Below are 13,923 nucleotides of genomic sequence, written 5' to 3'. Positions count from 1 at the left end.
AGAGCAGCCTTCGGCGATTAGCCTCTTCTCTCGCAGTGGACTGGGAAAACGCTTGCGTGCTACACTGATTTACACGCAAGTTAAGAATCATCTGTAGTAAAGAAAATTTACCAGAAAGCATTCGCTTCTGCGCCCCTCGTAACTACAAGTGCAGCTTCTGTAAATAACCTCCTCCGTCCGCGATCTCTTCATCCACGGTGGTTTAGCATCTTTGCTTTAGGTTTTGTATCGTCCAGCACAGACATAGACATTGCACGTTGACACTGGTTCCTTTGTCAGTGAATTGAAGCACATTATACGATTCCTTGCTACAGAAACTGAAACCTAGCTGAAGAAATACATTGTTGATATATTAGTTGTTGTCATTTGTACTATTTAGTTGTATACGTCAGGTGCGGTGGTGTTACACGCAATATCCATGCTCATTGGCAGTATCGGTTCATTGGTTTCTGACGCTGTTGTGTCCTTTTGCCTGTAACGCTGTAATGCTGTTGTGTTTGCATCCACTACGGACAAGCTTGTTTTTTATGCGAACTATGCGCATAAGTGCGTAGTAGTGTAAGTGTAAAACAATTCCTTTTTATGCAGTCCTCGTTACTAATTAGCTGGCGTTATCCGTAGCTTTGTCTGCTTTGAACAAATTCGGTGAGATGAAAACTGCGTATTATCCAGGCTTCTGCGACCCGAGCAGCCAAGAAATTTGCTCACGCTTTTTAAGATTGTTTTTGTGAAGCTTATCCTGCAGCATATATAGTCGTTAGTTTCAAATCAAAGAGGTGGATGTGCCCCCCCCCCCCCCCCCCCTCTCCCCTGACATGTTACTGCCCTAACATATTTTGTTCTTTCATCGGCCGGCTGCCGAGTGTCTGTAGAGATAGATAGATAGATAGATAGATAGATAGATAGAGAGAGAGAGAGAGAGAGAGAGAGAGAGAGAGAGAGCGGGGGGAGGAAGAGGGAAGTGGCATGGGAAAGGCAGGGAGGTTAAACAGAAGAGCGTCTGGTTTACTACCCTCCACTGGCAGAATGTACGCAGCACATGCCTCTCCTTATACCGTAACGTCGGCAGGTGCACAGAACATGTCGCGACTATCTCATCGCAGCCGGAACAGTCGTCAGGTACAGGGTATATACGGCCCTCCCCACAACTCTCACGACGACACCGGCCCAGCAGGGCAACCTCTCGCAGCGCGCATGACCTCGTCCGTCGCCGGCTCAGATCTGGGGTGGCAGCCGTTTCTCCCCGACAGATCGCTATCTCCTCACGACGTCTCGAGAGGAAACGAAGGCGCTTCGAGAACGCTCGAAGCGCGCTTCCTCCCTGCGCGGTCATCGCGGACGGCGTCGTGCCCTGCGAGCACGCCGACGGCACGTGGCAAAATGGGGGCACGCCCGCGTGACGTGTCAGAGGCGGGGATGCGACGCCAAGTCTTTGTTGAAAAGTTCAATTAGTTATGCCCATGTGCCAGAGGGGGCAAAGTTGCCGCCATTAAGAGTCAAGGATCTTAATAAGTGTCTTTATTGCCTTTACATCGGTGACTGAGCTGGCGGCACGCAAGGAACAGGCATGCAGACGAGCCCGCGGTATGCGCTCAGATCCACAGGCATTTCTTGGAAAAAAAATAATAAAAAATGAACAAGAAAAAAAAAACTGGGTATCTGAGGATCAACTGCCACAAAGAATCACGATAGCCTTAATTATCGTGCAAGCAGAGTATACGTCCACCTGTGGATGGAAAATGCGCATCTTCACGCAAGCTGCTTGTTCTATAAGTTAGGTCAGGTTAAAGTGGATGCTAGTTGCGCACTTTAATGGCATCAAATGCCCCGATATTGTTAGCTGCAACGAATGTATTAAGATTGTTTGTAATTTAATACTATAGAAATAATTGAGAGGGGGATAGAGAGAGAAACGGAGAAAGGAGGAGTAAATGCAACGATCTTAACCAGAAAAGACACAGAGGGGAAGGAAAGAGGCAGTGAATGCGTCCACGCGCGTGGACAGACTCACGCTGTTTAAGGCGCATAGAAAACACAGAGGTGCCCTCACTGCCTACTTAGCCGATGATCGTCCAGTCACCACAATGCATTCAACATTCTATTCTATTAAACGTTGGTTGCTGGGGAGAGATTGGGGTAGAGAGTACCTCAGCTACGCTATTTCTCGTTGTTCTACAGCAAAACTAAAGAAACAAATTAATAATCATAGAATATTTTAAATAAATGAAAAAGAAAGACGACAATAAAGATAATAATGAGATAACCATGATGGAAGGGGAAGTTCACGCGATATGCAACCTCTGTCCGCGCCGCTAAGCAAATGCTTTATACAGTTCTTTTGCGAGAGAACAAGGAAAACCGACGGGATCAATTTCTTTCTTGTTAATTTCGAGCATATAAAACCAGCAGACAACGAAGCCAAGGATATGGTGTGGTATGAAAAGCTTTATTCTGGATAGCATAGGGGAAATTGGCTGTGACTGAAATTTATATGTAGGAAATAATGAAGAATAGGGAAATGAAAGTGGTTGAAGAAATAATTCTTGCCGCCGGTGGGAGCCGGACCCACAACCTCCGTTTTTTACATTTTTTTAAGCTTTCTCCGTTGGTGCTGGAGTCCTCCACGTACTAACGCTGATTGGACGTTGACTTTCGGTGTAGATCAAATCGAGGACAGAAGTAATAAAATGCAATAGAAGCTCGATACAACATCAACACGGTGTCAAAACGACTTCTTGCAATGGTTTGCACTTGTTGCTTTTTTTTTTTCACATTCGAACTTCGCAGCAACATTACAACTTTCGGCCCTATCGTTCAGCAAAACACATGGCGTTTTTGTCTTGCATGGTTCGTCCAGATAAAATTGAAACATCCTCGTTTGTGTGCTCACTTCGCGACATTGGAGAAGCGAACTGCCACAGAGGCGGTGTTCAGGCTTGGCCATTCTCTGCAACCAGGGTGCGTTGCAAGGGTGGTAACGGTAAAGCTAGGGAAATGATGAAGCATGTTTTATTAGAATGTGAAAAAATCTGCCCAGCGGACGATTTAGGCATCTCTGGTCTCCTTGAAGCCCTTGGGTTCAGCGACAGCAGGGGGAAAGTAAACATGTCCGCAGTAAGGATTAGTAAGCGGCGATTAAAATATTGGCGGAAGAAAAGTAGGGAAACGATAAAAAACGGAGGCGTGCAAAAACAAAGTTCACAATAGGGGTTCAGAAGGTTTGATTATGGGAATTCATCCTCTCTTTTTTTCCCTTTTTTTCTTTTTTAACATAGGTAGGGCATTAAGCAATATAATGACAAGAGCTTAGTGGTGCGACCCGCCACCACGTTCTAAAAGACACGATCTAAGAAGGGGGGAAGACAGGAATGGTTGATAAAATAATAAATAAATAAATAAATAAATAAATAAATAAATAAATAAATAAATCAGTGGATATAAATGCAGGGGTAAATGCGAGAGAAATGCGCTACGTCGTACCCCTTTGAGGTCCCGTATTGATGATTACATATATATATATATATATATATATATATATATATATGTATATATATAGTAAGCGAGAAGGAAGGAAACCGAGAGGCCCCATTTTTATTAGTGATATCATAAGAAGCCAACTAACAATGACACCAAGGACATCATATGGGAAATTACTTGTAGTTAATTAAGGAAATGACAAATAAATGGAAATGAAAATGGATGAAAAGACAACTGACCGCAGGTGGGATACGAAGCCGCTTGTTTGCATACACGTGCGCTGTTATTACCAATTGAGCTACCGCGGCTTCGTTTTCCCACCCACTTTCTCGGGTCTTAATGTTTATCTACTACTGCTAACCCTGGGAGTGTCAGCCAGCGCCACCACTCACGGCCTTTGCGGCGGATGTGGAACATTTCTGCCGCAGGCGTCACGTGTACGTGAACGTTTTGGGTGAAGACCACTGGTCAGTTGCTTGTTGGCTCCTTATAAGAATATATATATATATATATATATATATATATATATATATATATATATATATATATATATATATATACATTTCTTTTAAATTTGGCATTTCCTAATGCTAACGTCATAAATATAAGTGAATAAATAATTGGCAACGCCCCATGCGGCTTCCGGTGGATTTCATGACATGACATGGTGTCTTCTTTGTTGTGACATGGCTACATATGGAGATGTGAAGACATGGTGATTTCACAAGGTGTCCCAATAGAGCGAGAAACACATGATGAATTTGGGTGCTTTGTGGCACAAATGCCAAGTACGGCCAAAGAGCGCCAAGGAAACACATCCGACGAGTTTTAATTGATTTAACTTCACTATTCTTTGTTAATTTCTCATGTTAACTCACGAAACGCGCTCAGTTGCAATAATTGGCATAATTCAACCTCGTCACTTGCGACAGCACGAATTTCAGCACCATGAGCGTTACGGAAATTCTTGAGGAAGCCATAAAAGGCGATAATGCCCTGTTTATGCGTTTGAAAGGGCAACCTCATTCCTTCTTTTTAAGTTTCGTCATGGACCTTGCGGGCTATTTTTGGGCGCTTACTGAAGCCATGCGCACAATACGCATCGCATTGCACACCGACGCATCCACGCCACAGCGAAAGAGAGAAAAAAGGTCGCGACCTCTAATTAATTCCACTCGGGGAGGCAACGCCTCGCTGCCGCAGCTGCTGTATAATGCATACCGCCCTCACAACGGGGCAATAACGTCCCGCGCGGGTGCGATAGTTAATAACCGTGATTTTAGCCCATAAGGTTGGAAGAGAACGTCGAAAGCGCAGCTCGGACGCTTCCCCCTGCATACTACGCCGCTCCTTTCTCGACGCCTCACACCCGACCGCACCGTTTTTCAGCCTGCGGCAAATGTGTGCCCGAAACCCACGTTTCCAAACACTTCCTCCTATGTTGCAATTCTTCCCTCCTTTTCGGTAACTGCCCATCCGTCGTCCAGTAATTCAAAAGCGACCGCGTCTAAAGGCGCCCGTCCTTGCCTTGTTTCGCCGCTAAAAATGGCGTCTTCAGTCACGTGGACAGAGAACCACAGCCGTTGTCTTACGAGGCAGCGAGATGAGAAAGAAAGAAAGAAAGAAAGAAAGAAAGAAAGAAAGAAAGAAAGAAAGAAAGAAAGAAAGAAAAGCGAGAAACGTCGTTTCCAAGGTGCAGCGTAGAGGGGCGGTAATTGTGCGTTTAAGCAGTATATTTCCTGAGCTTCTCTCCATATAGCTTGAGTGGGAGTGTGCGCGCCCACCGAGCGTGGGGGGTGAGCCCGAGAGTCTGAATTAAGTAAGCTCTTCGCCTCTAAGCTGTAATCGGCGAAACGACGAGCTCATCTTGACGTTTTTATGGGCACGCAGTGCTTTAACTCCAGCCCCTTTTTCGCTAGCGCGAAATTTATGGCCCGGGCATGTCATGGAAAACCGAATGAATGCCGGTTAGCGCATATGGACGGCTTCTTAACGATTGCGGAGATTTTAAAACAAAGTGTCTCATTGTAATTACACTGCGGGCGCTGGTCGATAGTGGTCAGCGATCTATAGCTAGAGAAATTCGTTTTCTAAGCGTTCGGCGCCAGGTAGACATGTTATCCGCGCCTCCCTGATGGCGTCTGTGCGCACTAAATCCCTTGAAGGCGGGCTGTGGCGTCATTAGACCTTGGTTGAAGCGCGCTGGTACTATAGTCCGTAATGAAGTGAGAGGGCCAGCGATCTGACCTGTTCCGGATATTCTCATTGGCTGCGTTGGCTAAGACTATGCTGTTCTCTTTCAATTGCTGCTGGTTAGACGCTTCACGGACTGTTGGCTTCGTTTCTTGTTTCTTTATGAATCGTCTTCTTGTCGCTCGTAATTCTTGTTCTGGACGTTGCGCGAGATAGCGCTGCTGGTGTTTCTGAAGTCTATACTAGGTCTTCACGAAACTTTGTAGATAGCGTTAGTGTGTATGTCGTGTGTGTCTGTGAGTGCACATAAGCGTTTTTTTTTTTGTTTATCTGATCGCCCAGCCCCTGGAGTAGCGTAACCGGCGATATGAGGCATGCTAACATTTCCAGCTTAATATTAAAGTACGTATCTTCAGGCTGGCCTGAAAAAAACAAAACAAAGAAAGCTAAAAAACAAAACAAAAGAAAACAAAAGCGTTAGTACGAGCTGTAAGAACTGTCATTTGGTAAGAACGATATTCTTCTCGAGAATACTACACTCTAAGAAAAAAAGGACTAAAAGGGGTAGGGAGGTTAGTCCTTTTGGGGACCAACTGATTTGCCACAACCATTAGTCCTTTTGGGGACGAACTGACATGGGATGAACTGTTACTCCCCATACGCTTACTCCTTCGGGGACTAACAGTTGCCCCAGCCCGATGGTCCTCAAGGGAGTAACTGTAATTCGTTCCGATGATCCGCAAAGGTGGAATTAATTAAATTAGGCATTTATACCCTAATAAAAAAATTAATGAGCTGAAAAAAAAAAAAACGTGCCCGAGAACAGGATTCGAACTCACGTCCTTTCGGTCACAAGTCAGGTACGCTAACCACTTCACCACGTCGCTTTTTTTTTCTTTATTACCGGCTCGGCAAGTACATACAAATATTGTCAAATAAAACCGAATGTTAAAACGTCTAGTCGATACTAAGACTGACGTGTCATGTTAAAATGGCTTCATCGAAGCCAAACTGTCCAACACTGAAAGCCAATTTGGCGGATCACTCAGCAGTTTCAACACTTCGCTTGTATAATTAACGTTCTCAGTAAAATAATACATTGCTGACCTTGCATCAACATCAGCATTGCGTACAGCCATACGAGTTCGCCACACACTTTGCATACACAATAGCATCAACATGTCCACCGGCACACCGTCAGGTTCAGCACATGGCAAAAACCTTATTCCGAACGCAGTGATAGGAAGCTCCTTTTTTAATGTTCTTTGCAGGATGTCCCAAAGAAAGCGGGCATCGTGGCAGTCAAGAAAAATATGTTCGACAGTTTCTTCCTTGTTACATATAAGACAGTTGTCTGACCATGGGACAAACAAGCCCTTGCTTCTTAGCCATGGCTTAACAGGCAGTGTGCCGGTATGCAGTTTGAAAAAGAATGATTTTGTGTTAGCTCGTACAGGCATATTATTGACTCGCTTGAAAACATCTCGTTCAGGCCCTAAGTAATACATAGAACGATACACTGGTGTAGGTACAAACACTTCAACAAGATCCTTATACAATTGTTTTCGTGAGACTGCAAACAAGTAGTCTTTCGAAAAACGAGCGTTTAGAAGACGTATCGCCATGGAAACTTCACGCAGATAGCCCTTTAGTGCCATCGGTTTGATTGCGTGCGACGATACAACAAAATCGGGCAAAGCATCGCGCAATCTCACTTGGATTACCGTCCGCAGAAACCCATCGCTTTGGTCGCGGAAGAAAACAAATCTCGATACAAGTTGCTTGAAAAACAAATGCGTTAAACCAAGTCCCCCATTGCGCAATGTGTGAAACAAATTACTTCTGCTCGTGCGTTCCCACACCGAACCCCAAATAAACTCTGCAAACACTCTGTGTATTTTTTGAATTGAAGATCGGCTCATGCATAGCACCTGCAGGACGTAGAACACTTTAGCTACTAAAAAGATATTACATACTTTGGCCCTAGCAAACATCGAAAAGTTGTGGCCTCCCCATTTGTTAGTTTGCTCTTTCATTCCGTCTCTCTCGCTCGTCCAGTATTCGATTGGCTCACGGTAGGCACTGAGCGGAACCCCAAGATAAGTGCCGGGTAATACACTCCACTGCATTTTGCAAAACACTTCTGGTGCATCTGGCCAATTCCCGTGCCAAAGCCCTAAACATTTTGACCAACTTATGGCACTACCGGAAGCATTGCAAAAAGCTTGGGCTTCTCTCACAGCTTCTGCAATGCTCTGTTTATCGCGACAGAACACTGCTATGTCGTCGGCATAAGCTAAAACTTTTATTTCTCTACCAAAGAATGTGTACCCGCGAATATTATGGCTATGTAGTAACTTTAAACAGTAAGGTTCTAAATAAAGTGCAAAGAGCAAGGCCGAGGTCGGACAGCCTTGCTTTATGCTAGACATTACTGCAATCCGCCTGCTCAGTTTGTTGTTAATAATTAAGTTTGTGGTACAACCATCATACATCATTTTTACCCCGTCCAAAATGACTGATCCGACATTAACATAATCAAGAAGCATAAACAGGATTTCGTGGGACACCCTGTCAAAAGCTTTGGCCAAATCTAGTTGTAGCATAGCTACATGATCTCCCATCGTATCGCAACATACATATACATATAGCATATACATACATAAACATATAGCAGGAAGCATACTTCACCACGTCGCTTGCTCGTCAAGGGGGGATATTTAGACATGGTTAAGCATGGGAACGCAAGTGCGGCAATTGTGCAAGCTATGCAGTAACATTCTAACATTGAGTGTACTTGCAACCATAAGCGACTGCGAAAAGAAATCAGCCCGAGTATTTTTAGGGTGATTTAAACTGAGGCACTACGCCATGTAGCTCAAACGGGGCACCGAAGACGACAGAGAAGGGCAATTTCTCTGTCGGTTAGCGTGTGCCGTTTGAGCTACACATTGCTTCAGTTCGCAACCTCTTTGGAACGGAAGGAACTTAGGTACTGTTGACCAAGAAAATCTAGCCGTCTATCAATGACTTGCGCGTTTAATGTGTATCGCTCACTTATGGGGTGCGCACGAAGGGCATGCTTCTTCACATTCTGCAGTTTTAAGTTTCACGTAATTTTCTCACGAAGAGGCAAGGTGCTGCTTTGCATGTAGTTCAATAGACAATGCACGAACTTCGAACCATTCACAATTTATAGATAATACCGTTTTCGCCGCATCGCTCCATGACACGGACGAAAACAGCGAAGTGCCTGGGGAGTAACTGTTGCCGTTCGTCCTCCCATTGCTCTCTTTCCGAGCAGGGACTAAACACTTACTCTCCGAAATTTGCACACGGCACGCACATTCATGCAGTTAGTCCTTTGAGGGACGAAAGCGCCCTTTTTAGGACTAACGGCGCAGTTACTCCCGTTTTCCCCGGGATTTTTCTTAGAGTGTAAGCTGGGCTACTTGGTTTATGTAAATTATTCTATAGTGGGTACATGCAAATGTGTTCTAGTCGGTTTGTGTAAACCAATTAACAGCACTTAGCACCCTCGTGCAGTTCATTTCTTCTATATCGGGCTCTTTTTCACCTTCTGCTTCCTGTGCTCTCTACAATCCGTCATCTTGCAGGACAATTCTTGCGCCAGCGTGTCTGCCCTGTTAATATCGCTCGTCCAGTCGTCTGTGGTGTTCGCCATGTTGGATATGTTTTCACGCACCGCGGCGCCTCATGAGCCGCTGCTGGACTCAGGGTCGCCGGTCCGATTTTCGACCGTGATGTCCGTATTCCGTCGTGTGCGGCAAGCAAAACTGCTCAGCATCCACTGTTGGACTTGTTGCTACAGGAACGCATACGAAAACGTTGCAGCTCATAAGGTTTACACAGAAGGAGAAAAGAAAGAAAGAAAGAAAGTGATTTATTATGGAAATATTGATGCTTCGAAAGTGCTAAAATCGTCTTTTTTTTTTTTTTATCCCCCGATTCGAAACAAACGATTTCTTCCGGTCCCACCCATATACCGAGTTTTGGGTGCAGGTTAAAGGATATCGTGCGATAACGATGAATCCACAGCCCTCTCGCACCATGTGTCTCAAAGCCCTTGTGTTCCTTAGGAACGCCAAATTTCATCGAATCACTCTTTCGTAAGTATGTTGCTATGCTCAACTTCTCTATAAACAAATCCAACAGAATCACAACCATGCACATCTTCGACTTCAACCACCCATGCGGATATTAAGAGGACTGGCCAGACAATGAATAGTGAAAAGAAGCGAGGGAAGAGATACCAAGCGTAGAGCAGGAGAAACGCCTTTTTGTTGTGATAGGACGGTGCAGTCGAGGTCTGTACATGGGCGCCGGCGTCGGACAAGGGTTGGAGCCACTGAAGAGCTTACAAACAGGAAGTTCCCATCCCACCCAAAATGCTGCGAAAAAATATATCTAAAAAGTGAGGAAGGAAGGAAAATGCCCTCCGAGGATGGGCACGTGTATGATATGTACACTTTAATACGTGGTGAGGAGCGTGGTGGAATTGTGGGGCCTGCACCCACTTGTTAACGTCTTCTGTACGTTTCCCCAACATCCCTGCCCCGCACCCCTCGCCACCTTCATGCAGCCGGATGGTCTGCCGAAGTTCGGAACTTTTGTGGGCGAAATTTTAAACGGCTGTTCGGACCTAGCGGAGACGGGATGTGCCATACGGTGCCAGAGCGAACCGAAGGAGACGGGGAATCCGAGGTCAGCTCCAGTGTGAATGTTTACCTTCTGTTCTTTATGTTCTTTGTTAGACTTGCTTTTCTAGCCTTTCTCAGTCGGAACTACCTTCTATGGTCTCTCTCTCTCTCTCTCTCATTACTTTTTTTTCAGTGCCATCAGCTTTGATTCTTGTTCTATGCTTGTCCAGAAGCCGCAGAAAAGCCTAACGTAAAGGCATTGAGGCGGTTGTTAGCCTGATTACATTTCGAGGTGGTGGGCAGCCTGTTGTTGCAATCTGAGCTCACCCCCCCCCCCCCCCCCCGCTTTTCTGGGGGCGCGTCGGCTTGTTCACGTGGATGCCCTTGCTTGTCTTCAAGATCACGAGTCACGTTCGAAATACACTGCATATCAGGGATGCACAACCTTGATCAGCTCTGCCTCCCAAGCTATAAATTAAGAAAGAAGGGACGAAAGGAAAAAAGAAAGAACGATCTTGCACGTGCCGATGCCTAAGTAAACATTTCAGCTTTAGGTCTCAGCACCGCGTATAATTTATTCGCGTTAACCTAAACGCTAATTATATCTACCCGAAAACAACTTTTTCTCACGACGAAAACGGCAAGGTTAGCCGTGGCAGAAAGGCATTACTAGGTGAGTCACCCGCGGGACAGGGAAAATCAATGTTATTCGCTGTTACTTTATGGGTTCCAGTGCATACCACACTTCGACAAGAAACAGGGCGAGAACCCGCGAAGCATTCACGTGTAGGACGATGAGTGGTTACTGAACGTTAGTCGGCCGCTCACGGTTTCAGGAGCTCCGACAGCTGGTTCGGGCAGCGGGTCTGCGAAACCGCGAATGCGGACCTATAGCCATAAATTACAATCGTAGTAACAAACGCCGTCATGAAGAGACTCCTGCCAGAACAAAAGAGATCGCACCACCTTATTTCACAAGCGCTTGGTAACACATCGTGGAAGCAAATTTTACCTTGTCGCAGGAAGCACCTCTTCGGATGATTCAGGCTGGAGTGGCCGCTAAGCCATCTATTACATGGGCTTGGAGATCGACAAAATTCGACCAAGGAACGTGCGCCAAGTGCTCGGCTCCTGTGGCCAGATGCTCGACACCTGCTTTGGCTACGTCCTGGAACGCGGACGATCAGACGTACCATCTTTAGAAAGATCACAATATGCAAGCAGTGACTCTGCAAGTGTCTCTGTAGCGCTTGCGTGATCCTGCGCGTACACTATAGGACACTAGATACAGCGCTATGTTGCGACCGTTTGATCAGTACGTGCCTCGTCTGGTCGTTACTCCAACTTTGTTTAGTGCGCGCCCCAACTTGTGCGTCACTCACAGCGATCGCTCAGAGGCTGAAGCAGTCTATTGCCCAGCATGTGCTCGCAGGTTCATTTCTTAATCAGTGGTGCCCGAATCCTCGCTCCAGGGAAGGCAATGCTCTTGCCTACCTAATGGGTCGGAAGTGTTTACAGAGCCGGAAAGCTTTATTGCGGTGGACGCATAGTTTGATGTAGGAGAAAGGCAAAAACTCCGAGCGGTAAACAATTAATGCGAAGCACGTCTCATATAGAGTCTCCGATAGCCCAGGGGTTTCTTTGGGAGATTGTACCAAGTCAATGAATGAATGAATGAATGAATTGTTTTTGTGTTTTTATCGTCTATGTTTACGTTTCACAGCGAGGCTTCGCAAGCGTGCTTCTACGTCGCCCAATGAAGCCAGTTGTTGAAAAGTATACTTAAAAAAAAAAAAAAGCTTCATAGTATGGCGACACTGCCTCACCGCAACATTTCTGCGCAGCGCAGTTACATAAATCTCACACCACTGCTAAGCACGAGGTCGCGGGATCAGATCCCGGCCACGGCGGCCACATTTCGATGGGGGCGAAGTGGAAAAAAACACCCGTGTACTTGGATTTAGGTGCACGTTAAAGAACCCCAGGTGGAAAAAAATTAATCCGGAGTCTCCCACCACGGCGTGCCTCATAATCATATCGTGATTTTGGCACGTAAGACCTCACAATTTAATTAATTAATTAACTCAAACCTCGCGCTGCCTATCGAAGAGCACGAGACCCACACGCCAACCCTCGTGTCTCGAATGCCGATTGCCGTGTGCGTGCTTGAAAGAAAGCAAAAACTGGGCTGGTCAGAAGAATGGCGATTATGATGGTGTTAAACGTTCTACAATGCCCTGCAATGTGTGGTCACTCCATCGCAACCTACACCGATCAGCAATTGATGCGAGAAACCGCAACATTGTGCTGGCCTCTGGGTAAGCCTCTTTCTCAATGAAGAAGCCCTAACTGTTCAGTGCTGAACACGAGAAGGGAAATATTCGTGCGAACAGAGGAGAATAGCAATTTCAGCATTGGATTTCCCACAAGGAGTTGGCGAGGTCTCTGCAATACTCAGTGGCAAATCGAGCGCCGGCTTGTGATTTACCGCACAAATTTTTCTTCAGGCACTGGCGTAAATTCATTGCGAGACAGATAGGTAGCACAGAATGGCGTTAACGTAGAAAAAAAGAAAAGCAATGCGCAAGACGTTTGAAGGCCTGTCAAGAGAAATGAGTGAGTAGCGTATTCATTCATCACCAGTTCCTCTAATGAAGCAGAACTTAGTGTAACTACTCTTCGTTGTTGCGTAAGCGCCGCTGAAATTAGCCATAAAGCGAAGCATCGCTATACTTTTATGCATGAAAACAGTATTGTTCGTCCTTTGAATAGGAGAAAGCCAGTGGAAGTCTTTGTTTGGACACCTCGAGGCCTCCGTCAGCACAGATGCGGCGAATGCGTCTCCTGCAAAGCAGACTCACAAGACCTTTGTGACTCACAATGGGATATCCGGAAGGGGCTCCATTTTTAACACAAGCAAATAGCTGCATCGGGGAACAATACGTCGGTGTGAAAATCGCTGCCGCTGTGCTCCGAGTGACAGTTTTGTTTACCCTCGGCGTCTACACTCGCGAGGGCGTCGGAGAGGAGAAACGAGATCTCTAAACGCGATGCTTTTACATTATTGTGTTTACTCGCATGAAATGTTTTAGCACGGGAGAGAAACAATAACATCGCAAATTGGAAAGCGCGGTGAAGTCTCATTGCGTCACGTCACCGAGCGCTCCGACGCCATGGCTTATGCCAACGTGATCCTATACATAGTGCCTTCGGTAGAGTGCTTATGCCTTTGTGCTTTCCAACAGTACACCTCCCTCATTTTTTTTTTTTTTTGCTCCTCCGTCAGGGGCTCGTTCCACGCGGCGTAAACAACTGCAGTGAAGTGAAAAGGGACTCTAAAGAAGCCCAATGTGAAGAAATAACGTGACTCTAATGAAAGCAGCTTCGTTTCGTGACTCCATCATGGCTCACCGAGTCCTTGTGACTGCGCTATCACGCCTTCCCTAACTTCTGCGTGCGTATATGTTAAGTGTGACTCTGCTCTTGTTCCTTGTCATCGTTTCTTAACACTTGTAAACCCCTCAAAGTTAGCCCGCACCAGATCCGTTCTGACGACTTGATGCTCCTTAACAGAAGCGCTTTTCGGAATGAG

This window comes from Dermacentor andersoni, chromosome 6, assembly GCF_023375885.2.
Source record: "Dermacentor andersoni chromosome 6, qqDerAnde1_hic_scaffold, whole genome shotgun sequence".
Lineage (NCBI taxonomy): Eukaryota > Metazoa > Arthropoda > Arachnida > Ixodida > Ixodidae > Dermacentor > Dermacentor andersoni.
This window is presented reverse-complemented; position numbering follows the sequence as displayed.